The sequence below is a fragment of the Triticum urartu genome, chromosome 4A (assembly GCF_056163025.1).
Source record: "Triticum urartu cultivar PI428250 chromosome 4A, HENAU_Tu73, whole genome shotgun sequence".
In the NCBI taxonomy this organism is placed as follows: Eukaryota; Viridiplantae; Streptophyta; class Magnoliopsida; order Poales; family Poaceae; genus Triticum; species Triticum urartu.
In genome coordinates this window covers 530,719,044-530,724,568 of record NC_141876.1, presented here as the reverse complement: position 1 = coordinate 530,724,568, position 5,525 = coordinate 530,719,044, and the positions used below count along the sequence as shown (strand labels likewise).

General features: G+C 43.0%; 1 pseudogene; it reads left to right on the top strand.

Moving 5' to 3' along the window:
- The first annotated feature begins 1,370 nt into the window (after positions 1-1,370).
- LOC147976441 (uncharacterized) lies at positions 1,371-5,221 on the top strand (annotated as a pseudogene).
- Positions 5,222-5,525: the final 304 nt, after the last annotated feature.

Genomic DNA, 5,525 nt, shown 5'->3' with positions numbered 1-5,525 from the left:
ATGACAAGGACTTCGTCCAGATGGACTATAGGAGTACGCCGTAGATAGATACCTTCCGCTTGTGCCGCTTTTGCTTGGATAACGTGCTGACCACTGCTCGGTCATAGCATGACCCCCTTCGTTGATCAGAATCGGGCGTTTGCACGCCGAGGCTGTGTCTGTGCGTGGCGGAGGGAAAATTGTGTGCACGGCGCGGCTGGCCTGCAAACTGCAATGCAATGGACCAACAACGACAACGGTGAGGCGCCACGCTCTTGGCCGTGCAAAAATATGGGGAAACAGCCGTTCGTTGTACTACTCTGGTAAATGGCACCCAAGTAAGCGCGACGCCTCCCCGGCTGTGATGCGGCATACGCTCGGCTCCCGTTACGCGGTTCGCTGCTAGATCTGGGAACTTTCCAAGTTTTGGGTCCGTGCACGTCTCAAACCGCAGCCCCGGCTCCCGCGATCCTCCTCCTCGCTGAGCGCCCAAATCGGGTTGATCACTTCTTCAATTCCAGTTCAAATTTGGGCGTGGATAGTAGGAGTACTAACTGAAACTCAGCAGCCATCCACCAATTCCAACATCTCCTTTCGAGTAAAGTCTATTTTAAACCCTGAACTCGTACGGCTCGTCTGTTTTAAACCCCAAACTCCAAATCCCTGAAATCCACACCCCCAACTCTCTAATCCCGGTCGTTTTCGCCCTTGTTGCAGTATCCAAATGGGGGGAGGATGGGATTGCTGACTTGTGGGTCCTGCTCGGGCGCTGGAGATGCTAAGTGGTTGAGCCAGACCAGCTCGTTCCGGTCCTCGCACACTCGCCCTCCCAATCCCCTTCTCTCCCGACGCATCGCCTTCTCCCACGGCGGCAATGGCGACGTTGAGCGGATGATCGCGGCGACCTCCGACGACCACGCCGGTGGCAAAGTAGCAGGTGCGTCGTCGTGTTCATACGTGAATCATCTGTGGTGTTTTTTGCTTCCCTCCCCGAGTTAGGTTTAGGGTTTTACAGGGGGTCAAAGGTGGGGTTTTGGGGGGGATTTTGTTGCCCGTTTAATCTCATGTTTTGGGGGCTATACTTATTCATGGACTGATACATGATATGCATTGTAAGTTTCATCAATTTTATAGCTTTTTTAGCAGTTTTGTAGTTGTGTTGCCTGAAGGTGTCAATTCATCTTAGGGCATCTGAATTTAGTAGAACTAAATCATGTATGCTCTGTAGTAGGTTGGTTCTGCAGCAGCTTTATTTGTGTTTATTGTACAGTAGCTTCATCTTAGGACAGCACTGAATGTGTGTGTTAATTGTACAGTAGCTTTCTGAATGTAATTTTTTCTGAATTTGAAGTGTACTGACTGAATGTAAATAATGCACTGTGTAGGCTTTGCTCTCTGAAATCATGGATCCAGCAGATGTTTTGAATGTCAGGTTTCATTACGGGGGAGAGTTCATCCGCATTGGTCCATCCCTTGATTATGTTGGGGGAGATACTGCAATGTCAGTGCTTGAGAGGGATAAGTTATCACTGCCAGAGCTAAAAGGATTTTTAGCTGATCATTTGACTATGAAAGATAGTATGAAGATATATTTTCTCATGCCTGGGAGACAGTTAGTAAATGGATTATTGTTTCTGCATACTGATGAAGGTTGCATGCAAATGTCAGAGCACATTACTGATGCAGGGGTTGCTGACATATATGTTGAGTATAATGGTGAACAAGATGAGCCAGAAGAAGATGCTAGTGGCTCTGATTTTGAAGATGAATTGGATGATCTGATGGACAATGATGATGAACCAGATGTTGTTATCACTGCAGAAGAAGAAGATATTGTTCAAGGCAATGTGCAGGCAGTTAATGCAGTACCACAACAAGACATTTTGGAACATATCCTGGTTCCTAATGAAGGTGGTGTGGTTACTGAAATTATAAGCAGCCCTGTGAAGCACAATATCAGAGTTGATGCTCTTTCCCAAGGCTCTCAAGTTGTCAATCCATCTCAGCCAATTGTTGCTAGCCAAAATATAGCTTCAATTCCAGAAACTGCAGGAAATTGTTCAGAGTCTGAAGATTCAGATGATCCTGAATATGTAGCACATACTGATGATAGTGGGGGGGAATCAGAGGTAGTGGAGTTGAGAAAGCATGCCAGAAAATTCAAGAAGAAGATGAAAGCTTCAGAAATATGGTTTGCAAAGGAGTCTACTGGTCCAGTACCTATTGAGCTAGTGGCAAATGTGGAAGAAGCAGTACATGACATGGAGTTTGAGTCCTCTGATGAGGACTACTCTTATGATGAAGATGAAGATGGCCAGTTTGTTAGGAGGAAGAGCCAGTTTGTTAGGTTTAACCCTGATTCAGAAATTCCACATTTTAGTTTGGGAATGGTTTTCAAAAGCAAGAACCAATTGATGAAAGCACTGAAGAGGTATGGGCTTGCAACCAAAAGGAGCATATCTTTCCCAAAATCTGAAGAGCAAAGGGTAAGAGCTAAATGTGACTAGCCTGGTTGCCCCTGGATGTTGTATGCTGCAAAGACAAGTAGATGTTCTAGGTTTCAGATCATCACTTATGAAGATGAGCACAACTGTGCACAGAACAGAGAGAACAGACTTGTTACTGCAAAAGTGATTGCTAAGAGATATGAGCACATTATCCTAGCAAATCCACTATGGAAAATTGACAGCATTAAAGCCACAGTGCTCAAAGACATGTTTGCTGATGTGTCAGTTTCAAAATGCAAGGCAGCAAAGAAAATTGTGCTGGATAAGCTCTTGTGTGGGATGAAAAGTGAGTACACAAAAGTCTTTGATTACCAACTAGAACTTCTTAGGAGCAACCCTGGCAGCACAGTGGCCTTTACCTTAGATCCAACAGAGATGGAATTAAATATATTTCAACAATTCTATGTTTGCTTTGATGCAATGAAGCAAGGGTTCAAAGCAGGGTGCAGGAGAGTCATTGGACTAGATGGATGCTTTTTCAAGGGAGCATGTCAAGGTGAACTGTTGGCTGCCATTGCTAGGGATGCTAACAATCAGATGTACCCAGTAGCATGGGCTATGGTGGAGAAAGAGACAAATGACAGCTGGAAGTGGTTCATTGCACTCTTAATCAAAGACTTGGATATCAATGACCAAGGAGAAGGATGGGTCTTCATTTCTGACCAACAGAAGGTACATTTAATTTACTGCATGCATTTTATTAGTGGTGTAAGACAAAAGGCACTCTATGATAGGGTAGGTGAAAAAGGTGTAGTCACATCATCGAAGCGAGACAAAATGCACTCTATGATAGGGTAGGTGGAATTGGTGTAGCCACATCATCGAAGCGAGACAAAATGCACTCTATGATAGGGTAGGTGGAATTGGTGTAGTCACATCATCGAAGCGAGACAAAAGGCACTCTATGATAGGGTAGGTGGAATTGGTGTAGTCACATCATCGAAGCGAGACAAAAGGCACTCTATGATAGGGTAGGTGAAATTGGTGTAGTCACATCATCGAAGCGAGACTAAAGGCACTCTATGATAGGGTAGGTGAAATTGGTGTAGTCACATCGTCGAAGCGAGACAAAAGACACTCTATGATAGGGTAGGTGAAATTGGTGTAGTCACATCGTCGAAGCGAGACATAGGGCACTCTAGGATAGGGTAACATAGGTAGGTTACTTACTTACTTTTTTTAGTACTGCAACCTTACTTACTTTTGTTTACTTAGTTTTCTTTACTAATGCAACCTTACTTACTTTTGTTTACTAATGCAAACTTAGTTACTAGTACATACAAACTTATGTAGCTTTTCACTCTTTTTAGGGCTTGATCAATAGCATGAGGGACTATTTTCCTAAGGCTGAGCACAGGATGTGTGCAAGGCACATATATGCCAACTAGAGGAAGAAACACAAGGACCATGAATACCAAAAGAGATTCTGGGCAGTTGCTAAGGCTGGTAACAGAGAGGATTTTAATTACAACAAGGTCAAGCTTGCTCAACTAACTCCTGAAGGTGCAAAGGATATCATGAGGACAGAGCCAAAGCATTGGGCTAGGGCTTTTTTCCCACCTGGAGCAAACTGTGAATCAGTTGACAATAATCTTTGTGAGTCATTTAACAATGCCATCATAGAATCTAGGTTCTATCCAATTATTACACAACAAGAAATGATAAGGAAAAAGATGCTTGTTAGAGTGCAAGAGCAGAGAGCCAAAGGGGCAAAGTGGAAGGGAAAAATTTGTCCAAGTATTTTGAAGAAACTAAAAGTCAGTATTAAAATGACACAATACATTGAGGTGCTCTGGAATGGCAAGGAGGGATTTGAGGTCAGGCACATGAAAGGCAGGAAAAAAAGTACATAGTACATCTTGAAAGAAGGATTTGTACATGTGGATACTTTCAGCTGGCAGGCATCCCTTGTTGCCATGCCATTGCAGCTATCTACAAGTGTGGTAGAAAGATAGAAGACTACATTGACAAGTGCTACTGGGTTGAAACATTCAACAAAATATATGAGCACTGTCTGCAACCTGTTTTAGGAGAAGAAAGCTGGCATGTCTCTCAAAACCCTAGGCCAGTGGCACCTGGATACATTGCCATGCCAGGAGCAAGAAAAAAAACAATGACAGGAGGAGAGAAGAGGGTGAAGCACCCAAAGGAAAAAATGAGCAAGCATGGCATACAGATCACTTGTGGATCTTGTGGGCTTAAGGGACACAACAAAAGTGGTTGTAAAATTAATGCAGACAGAACCCAGAAAACTAAATCATATCTTGGAAAGAGAGGGAGAAATCAGAGGGCAGCAGAGGTACTAATTATATTGTTTTCCTTCAACTATGCAAAAACATAATCATATTTATCTGTTTTTTCTTTGTTCTGAACTATGCAAAACCATAACTAGTTTTGATCTATTCATTGGTATATTTTGTTTGCAGCAAGCACAGACTGATGCATCAAGATCTACACCTCCAGCAAGCTCTCAAGTTCCAAGAACTACAACTCCATCTACTACCCAAGCTGCAAGAACTACAGCTGCAGCTAGCTCTCAAGCTGGTACATCAAGCTCTCAAACTGCACCATCAAGGTTCAGACCTTCCAGAAGCATTAATCCAGAGGGAAGCACATCTGCTAGGAGAGGAAGTGGAAGAGCATCAGGGAGAGGAATTGGAAGAGCAGCAGGGAGAGGAACTGGAGTAATTACTGGAGCATGGGGGGATTATTTCTATGCAAGTGGCAATTACTAAAGATGTTTTCCTAGTACTGGATAAGATCTTCAGTAATTGTATTTGATAGCTACAAGTGCTAATATGTGAACCTGTGGTTGCCTTTTGCTTTCACTTTAGATCTATGTGCACTCAACTATGTTTCTTTCTTGTCAAATTTCTGGAAATGAAATATGTGCACTGAACTATGTTTCTTTCCTGGCAAATATCTCTTATATATGTTGTTGTCAACTTGCTGTCAAATTGGAGAGCTTCATGTTGATGTCAACTTGCTGTCAAATTTATTTTATATATGTTCATGTCAATTTGTTGTCAAAATTTCTAT